This window comes from Rhinopithecus bieti, unplaced genomic scaffold (genome assembly GCF_001698545.2).
Source record: "Rhinopithecus bieti isolate Rb0 unplaced genomic scaffold, ASM169854v2 scaffold_566, whole genome shotgun sequence".
NCBI classification, from domain to species: Eukaryota; Metazoa; Chordata; class Mammalia; order Primates; family Cercopithecidae; genus Rhinopithecus; species Rhinopithecus bieti.
The window spans coordinates 857,253-882,545 of NW_016803334.1; positions in this window are offsets into that span (position 1 = coordinate 857,253).

Genomic DNA, 25,293 nt, shown 5'->3' on the forward strand with positions numbered 1-25,293 from the left:
GGCTCCCTTGTGGATATCCCCTGAGGTTTATACCTCTTTTACCCTACCAGCTCAGATGGCTTTCCATTCCTTCCTCTGTCTGCTGTCACATTGTCTGGATAGATACTAATCAGAACCCTGACTCTACCAGATCCTTATGACTTACCATAAAAAGGAGCAAGTTTTTTCATTACTGACATGCCCCAGGGATGTGTTTTGTGGTGGCTTTTGAAAGAGTTTGTCTGCCTGCAATAGTGCACTCAGTGGTCCTTTAAGGACCCCAGCTTCTTGTGGTTTTTTTTTTTTTTTTTTTTTTTGAGTTAGCCCCCCTTTGAGAGAAAGGGAAATTCTTCTTTTGTCATTTGCATGTTCTTACGGGAAGCCCTACATCCTCCTCCTGAGGTTACTACTTTATGCCAAGAGGACACGTAAACATTGCCCTCTCCAATGTAAGGGCTGCTGCTTTTGTGAGCATATGAAGGCTTTCCATGAGTGTTCCTCTAGCTTCCTCCCACTTCATTCTGTAGCCTCCATTTCTCTAATCACTTCCACACCCTTCTCAATATGCATTAAGACTTTCAGTTTATATTCAGAAGAAAGGTGGTCCAGCCCTTTGTAGCAATTAGCTGAAAAACAGGCTTCTCATCTACTTAAAGAACATAGGAAATGAGAATCTGAGAAAAGAGATAATCGTTTTGTTGCTAGAATGCTCCAAGCAAGAGCCACTATAAGGTCACAGAGACAAGGATATAGGCCAACCCAAGGCCACAGGTGAAAAAGACCCACAGGACAGAGATGAAGGTTGGTCCCAGGCTAAGAGAGGAGACCATCTTTTTTCATTTTTTTCTCTTCTGTTTTTTCTTCTCAGTTGTTGATTGCATATACCACAGGACATGCCCCTCAGAGACATCACCCCAAACTAGGAAAGCTTGATACCCTCGAACTTTAATACACAAAAACTAGTTTTACTTTGTAATACTGTTTGACCTAAAAAGTGAACCAGAAGGAAATTACAAGTCAGCTTTGGAATCTAGTGCCCCTGTGAATGAGGTCCTCAGATTAGCCTCCTCAGTCTTTTATAACCGAGAGTTGAATAAGGAGTGAAGGGCTAGGAAAAAGGAAAAAAGGGTGAGAGGCAGCTTAACTATTGGCTGCCATGTAAGCCCACCCACCTGCTTCAGGCTGTCCTAAGGACACTCTCCAAGTATCTGCCATTTGTGCCAGAAGCAGCTCACTAGAAAGCAAACTGTATCAATGGGATAAATGGAAAAATACCCTCCCTCTGCCACAAGCTTTGTCATTGGAATGGGACTGCCCTGAGGGCTGAAGGACCCTCAGGACAGAATACCAACACTTGATAGCCTTAAGCTGAAGGGACTCTTGGCTCCAGCCTGTTCCCAGATTGGGCATCTTCATCAACAGAACAAAGTCAAGATCAACTCTGGAAGCAGCAAGTAAAATTATAAGTTTACTTTTGGGTTCAAGAGCTGCATAGTCTGTGTTCATATCCTTCTCTAAGCAACTCCTCCAAATCTTTTTGGGTAATGGGAACAAATGGCACTTACTCCCTCCAAAAGAAAATATTCACACCCCTTGGGGCAAAAATATACTTTTCAAGAAGGGTGATTGCTTAGTGTTTATCCAACCTCTAAATTGTCTTTCTCTTTAATATCCTTACTTCTCTGTCAATGAAAAGTCAAACACTAAAATATTTCAATGACCATGGCCTGTGACACAGCCCTCAGGAAGCTCTGAGAACATGTGTCCAACGTGGTCAGGGTGCAGCTTGGTTTTATACATTTTAGGGAGACAATGAGACTTCAATCAAATACATGTAAGAAATACATTGGTTTGGTCCGGAAAGCTGGGACAACTCTGAACAAGGGGGAGCTTCAGTTTATAGGTAGATTTAAAAATTTTATAGTTGACAATTTGTTGAGTTTATCTAAAGACCCAGTGATAGCACAAGAGGCAGACAAATGCATAGGCACATAGGAGTGAGTTCCTGATGAATCCCCACCTCCAATCCAAAGACAGTTTAAAGCCTGAAAGCCAAGTTATAAATCAAATCTACAGACTGGACTGAGAACCTGACTTCCCATTTGGCATGCTTTCTTCTGATTGATCCTCACTCTTCACCTTTTTTATATTTACCTACCTTCTCCTAAATGGTTTTCTATACTGTTGTGCCCACCTTTGAGTGGTGTCTTTGCTTAACCTTTTTCTTCCTACTCACAAACCAATCATCATGCACCCCCCATTCCAAGTCCATAAAAAGCCCCATACCTAGCCACACTGAGAAAGAAACACATCCAACTGCTGGGATGAGGGACCACCCATTACATCCCCTCTTTGCAGACAACTCTTCATCATTCAGTAACATTCTTCACCACCCATCCTCACTCTTTTAATTGTCAGTGTAACCTCATGCTTCTTGGATGCAGGACAAGAGCTTGGGAACTGGCAAACACAGGTACAATCTATAACACAGGTAGGCCTAGTGGGTGAGGCACCTCCAGCAGCAGTCTTGGGGCCCAGCAGGGCTGGGGCAAGGGTGTGTCACTAGTCGTGGAGGTCTTCACTTAGCACAGGGACTGAGAAATGTCTCTCATCACTGGGATCAATAGAAAGTAATGTCTGGGTTAAGAGAAGAGGTTGTGGAGACTGAAGATTTTATTTGCAGATGAAGTCTTCATGAAGATAGTAGGCAACAGAGAGAATAGGTTGCAAAATGTTTCTTATCAGACTTAAAGTCTGTGTTGATGTTAATGCCAGAAAGGTATAATGAGGCATGTTCAATTGCCACTTCCTGTCATGGCCTGAAACAGTCTTTCAGGTTAAATTATAAAACAGCCCTGGCTGAGGAGAAAGTCCATTCAGATGGTTGGGACGTGGAGGTGGGGGAGGTCTTAGAATTTCATTTTTTATTTACACCTGGGAAAGCTACCTAAATCTTTAACCAATGACTTTTACCTGGACAATTCTACCTCAGGAGTTTAGAAATAGCCCACACTTATCCAGACAAGCTCTAACAAAAATCTGATTAAGCAATTTCTAGAGGGGTGATAACTTCTACAATACATAGATAACCTCCTTATCTGCTCCCCCTTCACAAAACTCACAGAGCAACATGCATTACAAACCATAGCTTCCTAACAGAAGGAAAATGACTTTCATCCAATTCAAGGGTTATAAAGGTAAAGAGGTATTTTTGTAAAAAATATTATAAAGAAAAAAGATGTTATGTGAGAAAGGATCATGTATGGTAAATTATTTTCCTAAAGTAAAATGACTGTTTAAAAAAAAAAGCTGTTTAGGGGAAATCAGAAAGTTCAAGCATGTCACAGATGGTATGTGTAAGTTATACAAAGATTTGTGAAAGATAATTTATAAAAATGTACTTTTAAAGGGAATTAGGTCTAGTAAATGCTTTAAGGTCATAAACTCCTAGTATGACTCTTAACTGTAAAACTTGCATGCTTTAAAGCTTGGTAAGACCTGGGGGCATACAAAGTTAATCATGCCCCCTAGCTATGCTAGAAAGAGTCAAACCTTATCTGCACTTCTGTCTGGTGTCCGAGACTCCAAAGCTAGTACATAATTAGAATCACTCGCTGATCAGGTTTTTCACCAAAAGTAAAAGTCTAAGAGTTAACAGTGTAACATGTACTTGAGACTACTGGAAAAATAATTTTACATGCAAGCCATGTAAGAAAATTAAAATATGCTTTTGGTAAAAGATTACAATAAATCTTAGGAATGTGAGTATTTTTTGCCTAGTTTAGAAGTCTAAAGGATTGTGTTAGGTTAGATAGGATAAACCTGAAGGTTTAAGAAAGTTATGGAAGGTTACTGAAAATTAACCTTGTAAAGAGATTTGTGTGTATATTGGCTAATGCTAAAGGGGTATTTTCAGTTTTTCCATAAATCAAACATTAGAATAAAAGCACAACAGAGTTTTATTACAAAATTAATCTGCTCTTTATAAATGTGTTAATTGTACGTGTCCCAAAATTATGCAAGACTCCTATGATTCTAATATAACTTAGTATATGTTATCAGTAATAATTATAGTTGTTATGCTAAATTATTGTGTGCCAAAGAGGTAATAAATTTCCTTGTCAATTGTGTCTTTGACTGTTACTTCCTTAAGACTTCTTGTCATCCACAAACAATTGTTGTCTTATTTTAATCATCCTTAAGAGATGGTTGTATAATCAATGATAGGACACTAACTGCTGCTCTGAATTGCCCATTTCTGATAACTTCAGAAATTTCTCCATTAGAATGGAGAAAAAACTTTCAGGATTCTCATGGAGAGCTGAAATTTTTGTGAATACCAAGCAGAACAGGAATTAACTGTGGGAATGAACTAATAGAAAACTGAAATAATCCTTCTATTCACAGCTTTTAACAGATGAGTAAAGTACACTCCTATGAACAAAATTTGGAGTATATTTCTCTTTACCAGATTTCCCCCAAATTTGAAAGCTATTTATGAGTATTACCAATTTATGGCAATATACTTATTTGCATAAGAGCAATAAGAATTCATTTTCTTTTGTAACAGAACATAATTGGATACACTGGTTATTTTACCAAGGCTTTTACTGGAATGAGGTGGGTTTCTTTAAGGAATCAAATTTTACTTACAGAGTCAACAAGAGCTTCTTGTAAAACTGACCTCATACCTTGCTTACACAGTACCCATACAGGGTGTCTGACTTGTGTAGGCAAACATTATTTTTAATTTAAAAAATGATATACATTGATTTTACTTAAGAATCAAGTTCTTAGTGAAATCTAAATTTATGTATCACTACTTTAAATGTGAAATTTATTATATTAATAAATCAATGTTTTGATTTTCTGTTAGTAATTATGGTAATCATTGTGAAGATACCAAGAGAAAAATGATGTAGGTTTTCCTTTTCAAGCAGTCAATAATCAGTTATATATATATTTGAGAAACACAAATATCTTCTATTTTACAAAACAAAAAATCTGTTTCTGAAAGTTGCTATGTAACAATAAAATGAGATAATAAGGAGATGGTCCTTTAAAATTGTGATATTTTGAAATACATGTTTGGTCTTCCCTGTTTACTGATATATATCTCCTTAAACCCTTGGAATGTCTGGAGTTACAAGAGTGTCTTTCGTATGCTAATGACATGCCTGGTGGCTGAGGTCCCTAAAGAGCTTCAGGATGGGGGCTGGTCACCAGAAAGAACAAGGCATGATTAGGGGTTTGAGACATTGAGAACCAGCCCTCAACATCCACAAGGGAATAAGCTGAAGGTTGAGTTGACCAATTGCCCATAATATATCAGCCATTCCTAGTTAATTAAGCTTCCTCCAAATCACAGAAAGATGAAGTTCAGAGAGCATCCAGATAGCTTAACATGTGGACATGCTTTGAGGGTGGTGTACTGAAGAAGGCACAGAAGCTACAGGCCTCTTCCCACATAGCCTCACCCAGTGTATCTCTTCCATCTGGCCATTTATCTGTATTCTTTGTAATAACCTTTCAAATAAACTGGTAAATGTAAGTAAAGTGGTGCCCTAAGCTCTGTGAGCCATTCTATCAAATTAATCAAATCCAAGCAAGACATTGTGAAAAATATGGTTTACAACTGATTGTTCAGAAGCACAGGCTACAACCTTCTGCTTGTGACTGGTATCTGAATTGCGAGCAGTGTTGTGGGACTGAGCCATTAACCTGTGGAATCTCATGATATCTCCAGGTAAATAGTTTCAGAATTGAATTGAACTTGAGAATGTCCAGCTAGTTAGCACCCACACATCTGGTGTCACAGATGTTCAATGAATCGGAGAAAACAGAGAAGGAAAAAACAGTTTGCTCTTAGCTTCACAGAAATTCAAAATTATTTTGGGATAAAGAAAGAATGATGCATTTACAGGAGTCAGGTTCTAGATTCTAAGAATTAGTGAGAGAATAAAGTAGAAAATCAAACAGATGTCAGAATCCTATAGTCAGTTCTAAGAAACTTGAAGTCTCTTCTGTGAATTATAAGGCCGATTAAAGGCTTTTAAGCAGGGGAATAAGTTGGTCAGATTTGTATTCATGAAAGATCATTCTGGCAGCAGTGTCAAGAATGGATAGGTTGTGAGCATGACTGGAGGCTATAAAGTTCGTTAAGAAACATTTGCAAAGAGAGCATTGACATAACACTGGGAATACAGAGCCCCGTTTCTAGCTCAGTCACTAACTGTTGGTACCATCACCTCTGGCAAGTCACTTGCCCTCTCGGAGGTCCCACAGCTGCATGTGTAAAATGAGGGGGTTGGACTACTTGGTCTCTAAGGTTCTTCTTGCTCTGATGGTATAATGTTATAATAGCTTTTCGGTTGCATACCATGCATTACAAGAAAGAAATTTCTTACTCAACAGAGCATTTGAGTTTTTTCAAGATGATTGCTATTACTAGTATCTGCACTAAAGAACAATACAATTTGTCTATACATGAACTCAAAAATCACAAATATAATAGTATCTAAAGTTAACATAAACTATATATACATATGAACTATTTGACTTCTACATTAAAATTTGAGAAACAAAGATCTAAGTTAATAGATAAAATGCACTTAGTCAGTATTTCTTAGTTTTTAAGACAGGTAGAGAGTAATTGCTTATTGTCTAATCAGTGTAATTATTAAAATATTATGTATTCATATACCATACTAATTAAGTAGTTACAATGATCCTATTCATTAAATACCAGGGAACATGTTATAAGCATAGTTGACAACAAAAATTCAATCATATCTCTGAATTTGAGTAAGTTTTTTAGCAGTTCACATTTTGAATTATATAGACATTCATTGTAACTTATTTCTCCTAAGTATACATTTTCACTGTTGGAAGACATTAATACACATAATTTAGTTTCAAGGTATTAGGACATTGGACAGTGTAAAATAGCTTTAGTAACAGTTGTTAATATTCTTACTGAAAAACTCACAGGAACTGATATTGTACATAACTTGCTCATTTAAAAGATTTGTCTGTAAATATTTGTTCAGTATAAATGACACCAGGTATAATAACTGTTTTGGAAAATATCTACAATTATCTTAAATCACATTTTACTAATATTACTGTTTTATGAATTTACATGATGCTAATACACATCTTTTTTTAAAAAACTACAAAGTTAAAATGACAGTGTTTTGTCTTTTCTTAAAAGCATCATTTTGTTCACGGGCATTTTTTTTTTCTTCCAACTTTTATTTTTGGTTTTTGGGTACATGTACAGGCTTGTTACACAGGTAAATCACATGTTACTGACATTTGGTGTACATATTATTTTGTTACCCCAAAACTGAGCATAGTAGCAATAGGTAGTTTTTCACTGCTAACCCCGCTCTACAACCCACCCTCAAGTAAGTCCTTGTGTACATTATTCCTCTGTGTCCATGTGTACTCAAAGTTTAGCTCCTACTTATAAGTAAGAACACATAGTATTTAGTTTTCCATTCCTGTGTTCATTTGCTTAGGATTATCCCCCCCAGCTGCATTGATAGTGCTGTAAAGGACATTATTTCTTTTTTTAATGGCTACATATTATTCAATTGTGTGTAGGTACTACATTTTTTTAATTTAGTCTACTGTTGATAGGTATATATTTTCCAATTTTTTTTTGTAATTGCTTTTGGAGTCTTAATCATGAAATATTTTCCATGGTATATGTCCAGGGTAAATATTACCTGGGTTTTCTTGTAGGATTTTTATAGTTTTACATTTTATATCTTTAATCCATGGTGGATTGATTTTTATATGTCATGAAAGAAAGGGGTCTAGTTTCAATCTGCTGCATATGGCTAGCCAATTATCCCAGTACTATTTATTGAAAAGGATTCTGTTCCCCATTACTTGCTATTGCTAACTTTATTGAAGACCATATGGTTGTAGGTGTGCAGCTTTATTTCTGTCTTCTCTAACATGTTCTATTGGTTTATATATCTGTTTTTGTACTAGTACCATGTTGTTTTGGTTACTGTAACCTTGCAGTATTGTTTGAACTTGGGTAGTGTTATGACTTAGGCTTTACTATTTTTTCCTTAAAATTGCTTTGGCTATTTGGAATACTTTTAGTTTCATATGAATTTCAAAATAGATTTTTTCTAATTCTGTAAATAAATCATTGATACTTTGGTAGGAATAATATTGAATTTATAATTTGCTTTTGGGCAATGTGGCAATTTTAGCAATATTAATTCTTTCTATCCATCAGCATAAACATATTTTTATTTGTGTTGTATCTGATTTCTGATTTCTTTCAGCAGTATTTTGGAATTCTCATTGTAGAGGTCTTTTGTCTGCCTGTTTAGATGTATTCCTAAGTATTTTATTTTAGTTTTGGGGGCTATTGTGAATGGGACTGTGTTCTTGATTTGGCTGTCAGCTTGGACGTTGTTGGTGTATAGATACACTACAATTTTTGTACATTGATTTTGTATCCAGAAAATTTATGAAGTATTTATCAGCTCTAGAAGTCTTTGAGCAGAAATCGTAGGGTTTTCTAGGTGCAGGTCATTTCATCGTCAAGAGAGATAGTTTGAATTCCTCTCCTCCTATTTGGATGCCTTTCGGTTTTTTTTTTTTTTTTTTTTTTTTTTTTTTTTTTTTTTTTTTTTTTTTTTTTTTTTTTTTTTTTTTGTCTGATTGCTCTGGCTAGAACTTCCAGCACTATGTTGAATAGGAATGAAAGTGTGACTCCTTGTCCTTTCTGGTTCTCAAAGGGAATGCTTCCAGCTTTTGTTTATTTGGTGTGATGTGGCTGTGGGTTTGTCATAGATAGCTCTTCCTTTTCTAGGTGTGTTCCTTTGATGCCTGTTTTGTTGAGGGTTTCTCATATAAAGGGATGTTGAATTTTGTCCAAAGCCTTTTATGCTCTATTGAGATGATCATGTCACGTTTGTTACAAACAAAAACTAAACTAAACTAAAAGTTCTGTTTGTGTGATTAATCACATTTATTAATTTGTGTATTTTGAACCAACCTTGCATCCTACAAATAAAGCCTACTAGATTGTAGTGGATTAGCTTTTTGAAGTGCTGCTGAATTCTATTCGCTAGTACTTTGTTGACGATTTTTGCATCTGTGTTCATGGGGACCACTGGCCTGAAGTTTTCTTTTTTCATTGTGTTTCTGCCAGGTTTTGATATCAGAATGATGCTAGCCACATAGAATGAATCAGGGAGGAGTCTTCCCCTTGTTTTTTGGTGAATGGTTTCAGTAGGATTGGTATCAGTTCTTCTTTATATGTCTGATGGAATTTGGCTGTGAATACATTTGGTCCAGGGCTTTTTCTGGTTGTTAGAGTTTTCACTGGTGATTCAATTTCAGAGCCAGTTGGTCTGGTCAAGAATTAAATTTCTTCACAGTTCAACATTGAGAGGCTGTATGTTTCCAGGAATCTGTTCATTTTTACTAGGCTTTCCAGTTTGTGTGCACAGAGGTGTTCATAATAGTCTGTGAGGGTTCTTTGTATTTCTGTGGGGTCAGTGGTAATGTCCCCTTTTTAATTTCTGATCCTTTTTATTTGTATATTATGTCTTTTTTCTGCATTAGTTTAGCTAGTGGTCTAACAATCTTATTTATTCTTTCAAAAATCAACTTTTGTTTTGGTTGATCTTCTGTATGAATTTCCATGTCTCAATATTCATTCCATTAAGCTCTAATTTTGGATATTTATTTTCTTCTGCTAGCTTTGGGGTTAGTTTGCTCTTGATTCTCTAGTTCTTCTATGGTTAATGTTAGGTGTTTAATTTGAGATCTTTATAACTTTTTGATATGATCATTTAGCACTGTAAACATTCTCCTTAGCATTGCTTTCGATATGCCCCAGAGATTCTTGCAGGTTGTATTTTTGCTTTTATTAGTTTCAAAGAATTTGTTGATTTTTGTCTTAATTTTATTGTTGAACCAAAACTCATTCAGTAGTGGGTTGCTTCGTTTCCATAAAATTGTATGGTTTTCAAATATCTTATTGATATTGAGTTCTATTTTGATTGTGCTGTATTCCAAGAGTGTGGTTGGCATAATTTTGAATTTTCTTTTGTAGTGTGTTGAGAATTTCCTTATGGCTGAATGTATGGTTAATCTTAGAATATGTGCCATGTGCAGATGAGAACAACGTCTATTCTGTTGTTGGGTGGAGTGTTCTGCAGATGTCTGTTCAGTCCATTTGGTCAAGTGTTGATATGGTTTGGATGCGGTCCCATCCAAATCACAACGTAAATTGTATCTCCTAGAATTCCCAAGTGTTGTTGAAGCCACCCAGGGGGAGAGGTAATTGAATCATGGGGGTCTTTCCCATGCTATTCTTGTGATAATGAATAAGACTCAAGAGATCTGATGGGTTTATCAGGGGTTTCTGCTTTTGCATCTTCTTCATTTTCTCTTGCCACCGCCATGTAAGATGTGCCTTTCATCTTCCATCATGATTCTGAGGTCTCCCCAGCCATGTGAAATTTTAAGTCCAATTAAACCTCTTTTTCTTCCCAGTCTTGTGTATGTCTTTATTACCAGTGTGAAAATGAACTAATACAGTAAATCGGTATGTGCAGAGTGAAGTGTTGCTGAAAAGATACCCCAAAACACGGAAGCAACTTTGGAATTGGGTATAGGCAGAGGTGGGGACAGTTTGGAGGGTTCAGAAGAAGACAGGAAAATGTGGGAAAGTTTGGAACTTACTAGAGATTTGTTGAATGACTTTGCTGAAAATGCTGACAGCAATATGGACAATAAGGTCTAGGCTCAGGTGGTCTCAAATGCAGATGAGAAACTTGTTGGGAACTGGAGTAGAGGTGACTGATAATGTTTTAGCAAAGAGACTGGCAGCGTTTTGCCCCTGCCTTAAAGATTTGCAGAACTTTGAATATGAGAAAGATGATTTAGAGTATCCAGTGGAAATAATTTCTTTCTCTCTCTCTCTCTCTCTTTTTTTTTTTTTTTTTTGAGATGTAATCTTGTTTTGTTGCCAGGCTGCATGCAGTGCAGTGGCACAATCTCAACTCACTGCAACCTCCGACTCCCTGGTTCAAGCAATTCCCCCGCCTCAGCCTCCTGAGTAGCTGGGACTACAAGTGACCACCATCACACCCTGAAAACTTTTTGTGTTTTAGTAGAGACAAGGTTTCACCATGTTGGCCAAGATGGTCTCGATCTCCTGACCTCATGATCTGCCTGCCTTGGCCTCCCAAAGTGCTGGAATTACAGGAGTGAGCCACTGCACCCAGTCCTGTTGGAAATAATTTCTAAGCAGCAAAGCATTCAAGAGGTGAGTTGGGTACTGTTAAAGGCATTCAGTTCTAAAAGGGAAGCAGAGCATAAAAATTTGTAAAATGTGCAGCCTGACTATGTGATAGAAAAGAAAAACCCATTTTCTGTGGAGAAATTTAAGTGGGCTGCAGAAATTTGCATAAGTAGCAAGGGCCCTAATGTTAATCCCCAAGACCATGGGGAAAAAGTCTCCAGGCCATGTCAGAGACCTTCACCACAGCCCCTCCCATCACAGGCCTAGACGCCCAGGAGGAAAAAGTGATTTTGTGAGCCAGGCCTGAAGTCCCTGTGCTGTATGAAGCCTAAGGACTGGTTCCCTGTGTCCCAGCTGCACCAGCCATGGCTGAAAGGCGCCAAAATACAGCTCAGGCTGTGGCTTCAGAGGGTGGAAGCCCCAAGCCTTGGCAGCTTCCATGTGGTGTTGAGCCTTTGGGTGCACAGAAGTCAAGAAATGAGGTTTGGGAACCTCCATCTATATTTCAGAAGATGTGTGGAAATGCCTGGTCATGCAGGCATAATTTCACTGTAGGGGTGAGGCCTTCATGGAGAACCTCTGCTAGGACAGTGTAGAAGGCAAATGTCAGGTGGGAGCCCCCACACAGGGTCCCCACTCTGGCACTACCTTTGGATCTGTGAGAAGAACGCCACCATCCTCCAGATCCCAGAATGGTAGATTCACGGAAAGTTTGTACAGTTTGCCTGGAAACGCCACAGACACTCAGCATCAGCCCAAGAAAGCAGCTGGGAGGGAGGTTGTACCCTGCAAAGCCACAGGGGTGAAGCTTCCCAAGACCATGGGAACCCACCTCGTGCATCAGTGTAACCTAGATGTGAAACCTGGAATCAAAGGAGCTCATTTTGGGGCTTTAATATTTGACTACCCTGCTGGATTTCGGACTTGCATGGGCCCTGTACCCATTTGTTTTGGCCAATTTATCCTATTTGGAACAGTTGTATTTACCCAATACCTGTAACCCCATTGTATCTTGGAAGTAACAAGCCTGCTTTTGATTTTACAGGCTTATAGGCGGGAGGGACTTGGCATTTCTCAGATGAGACTTTGTGGACTTCCAAGTTAATGCTGAAATAAGTTAATAGTCTGAGGGACTATTGGGAAGGCATGATTGATTTTGAAATGTAAGAACATGAGATTTGGAGGAGCCAGGGGTGGAATGATGTAGTTTATCTGTGTCGCCACCCAAATCTGAACTTGAATTGTATCCCCCAGAATTCCCACATGTTGTGGTAGGGACCGGGGAAGGTAATTGAATCCTGGGGCCTGTCTTTCCTGTGCTTTTCTTGGAACAGCAAATAAGTCTCACGACATCTAATGGCTTTACCAGGATTTCTACTTTTGATTCTTCCTAATTTTTGTTTTGTGGTTGCCATGTAAGAAGTGCCTTTTGCCTCCTGCCATGATTCTGAGGCCTCCCCATCCATGTAGAACTGTAAGTCCAATTAAACCTCTTTTTCTTCCCAGTCTCAGGTACGTCTTTATCAGCAGCATGAAAACAGAGTAATACAAGAGTTGGATTTAGTTCCTGAATATCTCTGTTAGTTTTCTACCTTAATGAATCCTGTTAATGGAATTTTAAAGTCTTTCACTATTATTGTGTAGCTATATATAAGTTTCTTTGTAGACCTCTAAATATTGTTTTATGAATCTATATGCTCCACTGTTGGGTGCATATAGTTAGGACAATTAAGTCTTCTTGTGGTGCTGAATTCTTTATTATTATGTAATTCTCTTCTTTGTCCTTACTGATTGTTATTGATTTAAAGTCTCTTTTGTGTCCAATAAGAGTAGCAATCACTCCTCTATTTTATTTTCTATTTTCTTGATAGATTGTTCTCTATCACTTTTCTTAGGCCTGTGGGTGCCACTGCATGTGAGACGGGTCTTTCAAAGACAGCAGATAGTTGGGTCTTGCTTCTTTATCCAGCTTGCCACTCTGTGTCTTTGAAGTGGGGTATTTACTCTGTTTACATTCAAGGTTATTCTTGATATGTGAGAATTTGATCCTATCTTCATGTTGTTAGCTGATTGTTATGTTGACTGCATTGCATAATTGTTTTATAGCATCAGTGAACTACGTACTTAAGTGTGTTTTTGTGGTGGCAGGTAACAGCCTTTCACTTCCATGTTTAGCACTCCCTTCATGATCTCTTGTAAGGCAGGTCTGGTGTTAAATAATTCCCTTAGCATTTGCTTGTCTTAAAAAGATTTTATTTCTCCTTTTCTTATGACACTTCATTTGGGTGGAGATGAAATTCTTCATTGGAATTTCTTTTCTTTAAGGATGCTGAATATAGGCCCCCAGTCTCTTCTGGCTGGTAAGGTTTCTGCTAAAAGTCCACTCTTAGTCTGATGGGGTTTCCTTTGTATATGTTCTGGTCCTTCTCTCTTACTGCTTTCAATACTTTTTGTTTTGAATTAGCCTTGGAGAATCTTATTACTTTGTGTCTTGGGGATAATTGTCTTGTATAGTATCTTACTAGGATTCTATAAATTTCCTGAATTTGCATGTCAACCTCTCCAGTGAGGTTGAGAAAATTTTCTTGAACAACATCTTCAAATATCTTTTCCAGATTGCTTCCTCTTTCTCCCTCCCTTTCTGGGATGCCAATAAGTCTTAGGTTTGGTCATTTGACATAATCCCATATTTCTCAGAGGTTTTCTTCATTAAAATTTTTTTCTTTATTTTTGTTTAGCTGAGTTGATTAAAAAACACTGTTCCTGCACCAAATTCTCTGGGTTCCATATAGCCTGGAATTCTATCTCTGCCAGCTCTCCTGGAAGCTCTTGCTGCCAGCTCAAACATTCAGCTAAGGGTGGTTTCCTGCAGCTAAGATTCTCAAGTCTATGTCAAGAGTTGGCCACCCCACACCTTTTTCATTCACCCATTCACCAGGAGCCACTCAAGGACAAAAATGAATCCTGGTGCTTGACAACCCTGTGCAGGACTCCCAGCATCCTCCCCTTTCAGTCATTTCTGAGTTCTCCCTCAGTCCACTATCAATGCCATTTTTCTGAAGATCTCTTAGTGGTGTTCCAGTCTTTTTGATAGTCTAGCCTATTGATGGAAAAAGCTCTTCCTTTCCGTGTCTAGTTTGCCATCTTGGCTTCAAATCAATGACAGAGTTTGATTCTATTTTTGCTTTACATTAGCTTTGATTATCTCATAATTTTGACATGGAAATTTTGAAGAAAATTTTAACTGTTTAAAAGTTTTAGCTATATTTTCTTGAAAAATGTATACATTATTCTTCATAACGCAATGTACATTTTCAAAGGTACACTAAGGAATTATATCTCTCCAGTTTATAACTGCATCTTCTCTGTGTATTGGAGTATTTCTAGCTCTTCAGTTTTTTCCTGATTTTCATTTACTCTCTTGGTTTCTTTTGAGATCTGCTCGTAGCACTGCTTTCAGCAGTTTTGCCTTGTTGTAGTTTTTTTTTTTTTTGGTTAGCTCTTGTCATTGTTCCTTATGGTGTTTGATCACAAATAATTTATTGTATAATAATTATATGCAACCTATCAACTTATTAGAAATGAGGAAAATATTTCACAGATGTCACCTACATAGGACATGTAGCATATTAATTACTCTATGCCTATAAAAATAGATTTCCCAGATATTAGTATTCTTTAAAGAATAATATAGTTGTGAATTGAATAGAGCTTTTAGACTTAAGGGTTAAGATGATCCAGATTTTGCCATTATTGTAGTATTAATTTTCTGGATATTCTTGTGTGAATCTATTCATTCACCTAAAATTCAATGTGCTAATCTTTAAACTACATAGGTTAAACATCTTAGTCTGTCTTATGCTACTGTAACAGAATGCCTGAAGTTGAGTAATTTATAATAAAGAGAAATTAATTTGATTCATGGTTTTGGAGGCTGAGAAGTCTAAGATTAAGGAGTCACACCTTGTGAGATCTTCTTGCAGCATTATCCCAAGTTAGAGAGGTGGAATAGAAAAAGATGATGTATGGCAGACAGAGAGATTAAGGAGGAGAGAGAGAGACAGAAAGAGAGAAGGAGGGTCAACCAAATTTATCCTTTTTTCAGAAACCCACTCCTGCACTCTTGCAATAACTAACCAATTACTGCAATAACAGTATTAATCCATGCATGAGGGCGGGACACCCATGACCTAATCATCTCTTAAAGCTTCCACCACTCAATGTTGCTGCATTGAAGATTAAATTTCCAACCTATGAACTTCAGAGGACACATTCAAACCATAGCATTGGACTAAATCTTTATTTTTTCTTTGTATTTACATATAGCCAGTGTGTGCGTGTGTGTGTGTATGTGTGTATATATGTATATATATAACCTTTCAACTATAGCATCTATGAATCTCTTACATGGATAAAAAATTTAAAGTTTGATTTACTATAAGATAAATTATCTAAGTAAATACTGTCATGTGGCTCTGAAAAGAGCTAATGAAATCCTCAGAGGCCAAGATTGTCTAGCAGAGGGATCTCCAACCCCAGGCCACAGATCTTTAATATTTCAAGGTCTGTTAGGAACTGGGCCACACTGCGTGAGGTGAGGGGCAGGTGAGTGGACATTGCCACATGAGCTCTGCCCTCTGAAAGATCAGTGGCAGCACTAGATTCTCATAGGAGCAAGAACACTATTGTAAACTGTGTATGCGAGGGATCTAGATTGTGTGGTACTTATGAGAATCTAATGCCTGATGATCTGAGGTGGAACAGTTTCATCCTGGAAACATCTCCTTCATTCAGTCAGTGGAAAAATTGTCTTCAATGAAACTGGTCCCTGGTGCCAAAAAAGTTGGGGGCAGTGGTTTAGTAAATATTTTATATATTGCTTGTGCAGTTCTGTAGATAATGAGATGGAGCAGGGACACCTCTTAGGGACCTGGAGGCCCTCCAAACATGGAAATAATGAAAACCTTGAGTTCCTTTAAGAGAAATTTCAGGCACCTAGCATGCCTGAAGAGCAAATAAGCTATGTAATAAGGAATAAGGTAATAGTTGCTTAAAAGTATAGCCAAAGAAGTTAGAATCACAGGGTGTTTGGTTCTTCTGCAGAAACTAAAGGTAACAACATTTTAAAAATGCGTCCCTCAGATTTTTCCTTTTTTTTTTTTTCTTCAGGAATCTGAACCCCACAAAATAATCCACTGCATGTCAGGCCTCAGATAAGGGGAAGCCTGAGGACGAACTTCAGATTGTCATTCTTTCCTGAATAACAATTCTTCCTCAGGGGCCTAGAGGAGGTCATACCCCAGAAATAACTTTTTTTTTTTTTTTTTTCTGATCATGCTCAATTTTTTTAAACAAACTACACCTCGTGAACCAGTTGCAAATCGAAAAACCCCTTTGAATCCATCATAATCCATGGTCACTATTTCCAAGATATTTTTTTTTTTTTTTTTTTTTTTTTTTTTTGAGACGGAGTCTTGCTCTGTGCTCCGGCTGGAGGCAGTGGCCGGAACTCCAGCCTCACTGCCAAGCCCACCGCCCCCCCTTCACCGGGCCATTCCCCTGCCTCAGCCCCTCCCGAGTAGCTGGACTAACAGGCCCCACCTGCCAGCTAATTTTGTACCTTTTAGTAGAGCGACGGGCGTTTCCACCATCGTAGGCCAGGACTGCCGATCTCCTGACCTCAGTGATCCACCCGTCCGGCCTCCCGCCACTGAAGTGCGGGACACAGCTGACGGCCACCACCCCCGCAAGATACTCTCACACTGGTTATAGGTCAAAAGCAATGGATAGCTACAAGATATTGATTTTTTTTTTTAAAAAGTTGCACTTGCCTGTAACCATTTGCCTCCCCGTCTTTAAAAAACCCTTGACTGCAAGCCACTGGGGACGTTCAGGTCCACAAGCATTAGCTTCCGCGATTTTCCCTTGCTTTGTGGCCCTGCAACAAACTTTCTCTGACGCAATCTGATGTCAGTGTCTGGCCATTGCTATGCCAGAGGAACAGACCCAGTTGGTTCGGATAACAATAACTCACTCCCATGCGCCAAAACTACATGCTGAAGTTAGCATTACTCTAAGAATAATTGGTATCTTCCTCCTCTTTTCCCCAAACCAGAATATTAGATCTCTTAATGGTGATTTTAATGCACTTTACAGTATAGCCTCAATGAAATATCTCACTTTAAGACGCAGGGCAATAAGAGGGCCTCTGATCATGGGCTAGTAGCATTAGACAGGCACCCAGCCGTTAAAGTAGCACACAGAGTCCAGGTACACACACACACATACACGATCGCACACACACACAAACATAATTTTAATAAAGATAGCGTGGTACTTCTGTTCACCTTGGAATCAATGGTTTAGTGTGATGGGGACGCACAACCCTAAATGACCCTTGGCCAGCTGTGAGAATGGCCTTTCTGGAAGCGGTAACTTACTGGGCATCCTGCCCCTGGTCCTTGAAATAAACGATGTCTGAATATTTACAAAAAAAAAAAAAAAAAAAAAATTGTAGCATTGTGGGGCGGCTGCCTACACTACAGAATGCAGCTGTGACAAAGGTGGAGAACAATCGGGCAGCACAAGGCATGTTAGGTAGAGAAAAGACAAATTAATTAATTGTCAAATTCTTCTTCAAGCACATGAATACCACAGATTCCTGCAATAACCATAAGTAGTCATCACCAGCAGGCATTGACAATCAATTTTCTTTCCTTTACCTTTTATTTTTAATTTCATGGTTCCAGTGATACTCGCAGAATTACACCGTAGTTCCGAATAATCGCACAATGTGTGACTGAAACCATATGTAATATGTAATAAATCGCCTCCTACTGTAAATATATCATAGTGTATATAGTTCTAGGTGAAATTTGTCTCATTGATATCAATAATACAGTAACAAGATAAATAGTGCCAGTAAATTTTGAAGTGAATTTGTAACACTTCCTTTAATACCTATAGAATTTATAAAAAATCTATACAAATTTGTACATTTTTATGTAAATTATTTTTATGTTCTAAAATCAGCTTTAGTAGGAACAAACGTAAACATTCATAGCTATAAGAAAGAGTTAGCTACTGTGAGGACAACATATTAGTTAAATTATATAAAATAATATATTATTTTATTTATTATGCATACTCAAGATTGGCTGGGCCTTTTTCAGTGAAAGCAAACATTCAAAAATAATAAATTAAATGATCTCTGGTATTTTGCTGAGTTTTGTTCAAATAAATATTATAGCTTTTTACATAATTTCCTTATTTTACTTGTGTGAAGGTATAATTACAACAGGAGATGACAGAGTGTATTTTAATAATTGGTTTTACATACATGCACATATATATATATATATAACTCTTACACATAATTTGTCCTCTTGCTGTTGACCCCATAAACATAATGGATGAATGTGACGTGACATTAATAATCAACATCTTCCTATTGTATTGAAATAATATTTACCGTCTTTCTCCAAGCCGTTTCAATATGGAAAAAAAGGGTAATCCATTCCCCTGACCAGAATAAGAAATGGAATATTCAAACAAAATAAATTGTCCTAGGAAACTAACCAGGCTCCACTTGAAAGCACATTTATCATGGAAAACTTTAGTCTCATGTTAGTGGCTATCATCCACAGTTGTAGAAGCCAATTTAAGTTCAGTATCAACTTCAAGAGAAATACCTCAGGGTTTCCTTTTGCCTTCCCTCTTTGAGATTGCTGTTTCCTAAGGCACGCTTTTGTTCCAAGTCTGGACTCCAACCGCTATCTTGGCCAAGGCTTGTTCTTTCTCTTTTTTGAAGATACAGGGGTTATCTGAAACATTTTCATTCATACAGTGGCCTCTCCAGATGAAGGGTGGTTCATTCTAATAAATCTTTTTACCTTTACTCCTATGTCAGTGCTTAGCATGTAGTGAGCACTCAGTTCAGACTGGTTGAATGAATAAATACATGGATAAGTGAATAAATTAGAGATAATGCTATCAGTGTCTTCTCCATTCAGGCTACAACTACCTGTAGGTTTTTTTTCTTTTCAGCTTTAGAGCTCACATTTTAAGTTGTGAAATGTATATAAGTATGTATGGAGAATTGGCAGCTAGGCTGTTTCAGACAATTAAAACTCTCTTCTGTGATAAATAGCTGACACAACTAGGTACGTCCAATGTGAAAAGGTGAAGAGTTTGGAAAGGGGCATTCGTTTTGGACAATATTTGAAAAATTTTGGACATATTCTTTCTGTGTTATATTGGATTCTTTTTGTTGAAATTTTCTTGGTTAGCGATAATTAACACTTACATAATTTTCAATCCCAGGTACTGGTCTAGGGAGTTTTACATAAAAGTCAGTCCTTTAAGGTAGTTATTTTCATTGTCTCCCATTTGTGACTTACTTAGGAAACTGAGACACGATGTGCATTAGTCACAGAGTCATGTAGCTAAGCCATTGTCAATGCTCTTAATCACTGTGCACTCTGTTCCCTCCTGTTTGTTTTTTTATTCTCTTTTTTCCAAAAAAAATTAATATGACACTCATAGTCTACTGTATTGAGAAAGGTATTAGACAATAAACAATAATTAAGGAACAAAAGAAAAAAAGTTTTAGGAAGGAGGGAACAAAATACTTCTGTCCAAAAATTGCTTTCTTATATCTAGACTTTGAAAAATTGAGATTTCCAATTATGGGCTTTTGGATAGAAACTTTTATAACACTGTAACATGTAGGTACAACAGGAGATCAATGAATATAGGGTGTGCCACCTCAGAATGCAAACAATTTTACTTATAAGTCAGATTATCCAGTAACGTGTACGCTGGTTCTGTAATTTTGAGATTTTAAAATAGAATTCATTGTATAGGGCATTTTATTTTCACAGCAAAACTGAGAGGAAGGTTAAAAGATTTCCAATATGCCATCTGCCCTTACACATGTATATTTTCCTCATTATTAATATCGCCCACCAGAGTGGTACATTTGCTACCACTGGACAATGCACATCAACACATCACTATCATCCAAAGTCCGTTATTTTCATGAGAGTTTATGATTGGTGTAGTGTCGTCTCTGGCTTTGGACAAATGTTTAAAGACTTGTATCACCACTAACATACCATAAAAAATAGTTTAATTGCCCTAAAAGTCCCTTGTGCTCCACTTGTTCATCTGCCACCCTTCCCCTTATACCTGGAAACCACAGATTTTTCACTGTCTCCACAGTTTTGTGCTTTTCAGAGTGTCATATAGTTGGAATCATACAGCACAGAGTAATTTCAGACTGACTTCTTTTACTTCATAATAAGCATTTACGTTTCCTTTATGTCTTTTCATGACTTGATAGTTTATCTTTGTTACCACTAAATAGTATTCCATTGTCTGGATATACCACAGTTAATTCACCTACTTAAGGACATCTTTGTTGCTTCTAAGTTTTGGCAACTATAAATAAAGTTGCTATAAATGTTCTGTGCAGGTTTTTTATAATATAGTTTTCACCTTCTTTGGGTAAAAACCAAGGGTATAATTGCTGGATCATATGTTAAAAGTATGTCTAATTTTATAATAAACTATCTATCTAAATGTCTTTCAAAGTGGATATACCATTTTGCATCCTCACCAACAATAAGTGAGAGCTTCCATCATTTCACATCATTGTGACCATTTGGTATTGTCAGTGGTCTGGATTGTGGTTACTATAATACTGTGTGGTGATATCTCACTGTTCTAATTTGCATTTTCCTGATGATCTATGATGTGGAACATCTTTTAATATGCTCATTTGTCATCTGTAAATATTATTTGATAAAGTGTCTGTTAAGGCCTTTGGCCTTTTTTTTTTTTTTTTTGAGATGGAGTCTTGCTCTGTCACCTAGGCTGCAGTGCAGTGCGTGATCTTGGCTCACCGTAACCTCCCGCTCTGAGGTTCAAGCAATTCTCCTGTCTCAGCCTCCCGAGTAGCTGGGATTACGGGCACCTGCCACCGTGCCTGGCTAAAGGCCTATTTTTTAATTGCGATGTTCTATCATTGTTGAGTTTTTAAAGTTTTTTGTATATTTTGCATGGTGGTTCTTTGTCAGGTATGTCTTTTGCAAATATTTTCTACCACTTGGTGGCTTGTCTTTTCATTCTTTTGATAGTGTCTTTCTGAGAGCATAAATGTGTAATTGTAATGAAGTTAGGGTTATCAATTTGTTCTTTTATAGATCATGCATTTGGTCTGATACCTAATATGTCATTGCCAAACTCAGTGATTCGTGTATTTTCTCTTGTGTTATTTCCTAGGAATTTTATAGTTTTGTGTTTACATTTAGATCTGTTATCCATTTTGAGTTAACTTTTGTGAAGGGTATAATATCTGCATCTAGATTCACTTTTTTTGCATGTGGATGTCCAATTGTCTCAACAGCATTTATTGAAAAGACTATATTTTCTTCATAGTACTGCATTTGCCAACTTGTCAAAGATCTATTGATGATATTTATTTGGACCTATTTCTGGGCTCTTTATTCTATTCCACTAATTATCTATTCTTTCCCAAATACCACCCTGTCTGATTACTTTAGGTGTATTAGTAATATTTGAAGTCAAGGTAGTGTACATCCTCCAACTTTGTTCTCCTTCTTTTCAGTATTGGATTAGTTATTCTGGGTATTTCTCCTCTTTATATAAACTTTAAATTCATTTGTCTATATTTGCAAAGTAACATGATGCCATTTTAATTAAGATTTAATTGAATCTATAGGTCAAATTGGGGAAAAAAATGACAGCTTGAAAATACTGAGTCTTTCCATAAGTAAACATGGACTAGCTTTCTGTTTTTAGGTTACTGCATCAGTGTTTTGTAATTTTCCTCATATAGATCTTGTAAATGCTTAATAGATTTATACCTCAGCATTTCATATGTTTAAGGATGCTAATGTAAATAGTATTGTATTTTTAATTTAAAATTCCATTTGCTCATTACTTTATATATGAAAGTGATTGACTACTGCATATTACCCTTGCATCCTGCAACCTTGCTATACTCACTATTTCCAGGAGTTTATTTGTCAATCCTTCTGGATTTTCTATATAAATGATTACGTCAGATGAAAAAAACAAGATAGTTTTTCTTCTTCCTTCTCAATCTATATATGCTTCATTTTATTTCTTGTTTTATCACATTGGCGAAAACTTCCAATGTGTTGACAAGCAATGGTGAGAGGGAATATCCTTGCCTTCTTCCTGCTCTTTGTAGAAAAATTCTAGTTTCTCACTATTAAGTATAATGCTAGCCAAGAGAGAGTTTTTGTAGATATTCTTTATCAAGTTGAAAAAATTATCCTCTATTTCTAGCTTATTGAGAGTTTTTGTAATGAATCATTGAATTTTGTAAAATCCTTTTCCTGTATCTGTCAGTGATCATGTGTTTTCTTCATGAGGCTATGGGTATGATGGATTACATTAAGTGTTTTTTCTAATGTCAAACCAGCTTTGCATAATTGTGACAAGTACCACTTGATTGTAGCATTTAATTCTTTTACAGATTACTTAATTTGATTTTCTAATTTTTTTAACTTTTATTTAACGTTCAGGGGTACACAGACAGGTTATTTATACAGGTAAACTCGTGTCACATGGGGTTTGAGGTAAGAATGATTTCATTATCCAGGTACCAAGCATAGTACGTAATAGTTATTTGTTCTAATCTCCACCTTTCTCCCACCATTCACCCTCATGTAGGCCTCAGAGTCTGTTGTTCCTCTCTTTTGATCCATGTGTTCTCATAGTTAGCCTCCACTAACAAATGAAAACACATGGTATTTAGTTTTCTGTTCCTGCATAAGTTTGCTTAAGATAATTGCCTCTAGAACTATGCATATTTCTGTATAGGACATTATCTCGTTCTTTCTTTATGGCTGCATAGTGGTCCACGTCATATACGTACCACATTTTAGGTTGATTTCATGTCTTCTCTATTGTGAATAGCACTGCAATGAACATACCTGTGCATGTGTCTTTATGATAAAACGATTTATATCTTGGAGGATACATACCCAAAAATGGGTCAAATGGTATTTCTGTTTTTAGCTCTTTGAGAAATTGCCACACTGTTTTCCACAATGGTTGAACTACTTTATACTTCCACCAACAGTGTATAAGTGTTCTCTTTTCCCTGCAACCTTAATAGCAACTGTTATTTTTTTGACTTTTTAAGAATAGCCATTCTGATGGTTCTGATATTCTGGTGTGAAATAGTATCTCACTGTGATTTTGATTTACATTTTCTGATGATCAATGATGTTGAGCATTTTGCATATGCTTCTTGGCTGCATGTATGTATTCTTTTGAAAACTGTTTATATCCCTTGCCAACTTTTTAACTGAATTTCTTGTGTTTTGCTTATAAATTTATTCAAGTTCTTTATGTATTCTGGATATTACACATTTGTCAGATGCATAGTTTGCAAATAGTTTCTCCCCATTCTGAATGTTGTCTGTTTATTCTGTTGATGCTTTCTTTTAGTGTGCAGAAGCTCTTTAGCTTAACCAAATCCAATTTGTTGATTTTTGCTTTTGTTGCAATTGCTTTTGGTATCTTCATCATGAAATATTGCCAGTTCCTGTGTTCAGAAAGGTATTTCCTAGGTCATCTTCCAAGGATTTTATAATTAGGGGTTTTACATTTAAGTCTTTAATTCATCTTGAGTTCATTTTTGTATATGGTGGAAGGAAGGGGTGTGGTCTCAATCTTCTGCATATGACTAGCCAGTTATCCCAGCATTGTTTATTAAAAAGGGAGTCCTTTCTTCATTGCTAGTTTTTGTCAGCTTTGTTGATGATCAGATGATTGTAAGTGTGCAGCATTATTTCAGAGTTCTCTATTCTATTCCATGTGTCTGTTTTGGTACCAGTACCATGCTGTTTTGATTACACTAAACTTTTAATATATTTTGAAGTCAAGTAGTGTGATAACTCAAAATTTGCTCTTTGTGCTCAGGATTGCTCTGATTACTTGGCATCTTTTTGGTTCCACACAAATTTTAGGAATCAGTTTTCTATTCATGTGAAAAATTCTATTGGTGTTTTTATAGTAATTGCATTGAATCTGTAGATTTTTGGGGATGGTGTGGTTATTTTGATAATACTAATCTATCTATGAGCATTGGATGTCTTTCCACTTGTTTATGCCTCTTTCAATTTATTTCATTAGTGTTCAGTAGTTTTACTTTAGAGGATTTTTACCTTCTTGGTTCTATTTATTCCTAGGTGGTTCATTTCCTTTTTTTCTTTTTGTCAGCACTGTAAATGGCATTGTCTTCTTGATTTATTTCTCAGATAGTTCATTATTGGTGTATAGAAACATTACTTGTTAATTTTTTATACTGCAATTTTACTGATTTATAAAATATAAGAGTTTTTTGTGAAATATGTAGTTTTTTCTAGTATAAGATCATGTCATCTGCAAAGAGGGACAATTTGACTTTCTCTGTTCCAGTTTGGATGCCTTTTATTTCTTTCTCCTGCCTATTGCTCTGGCTAGAAATTCTAGTACTGTGTTGAATAAGAGTGGTAAAACAGGGCAACCATGGCCAGTCCTGGTGGTTCACACCTGTAATCCCAGCACTTTGGGAGGCCGAGGAGGGCAGGTCATCTGAGGTCAAGAGTTCAAAACCAGCCTGGTCAACATGGTGAAATAGCGTCTCTACTAAAAATACAAAGATTAGCCAGTCGTGGTGGTGGGCACCTGTAATCCCAGCTACTCAAGAGACTGAGGCAGGAGAAATGCTTGAATCCCAGGAGGCAGAGATTGCAGTGAGCCAAGATTGCATCATTGCACTCCAGCCTGTGCGACAAAAGAGAAACTCCGTCTAAAAAAAAAAAAGAAAAGAAAAGAAAAAAGAAAGCAGGCATCCTTGTCTTATTCCAGTTGTGAGACAAAAGGTTTTCAGCTTTTCTCCATTCAATGTGTTGTTAGTTGTGGGTTTGTCATATGTGACTTTCATTATCTGGAGATATGTTTCTTCCATGCCTAGTTTGTTGAGA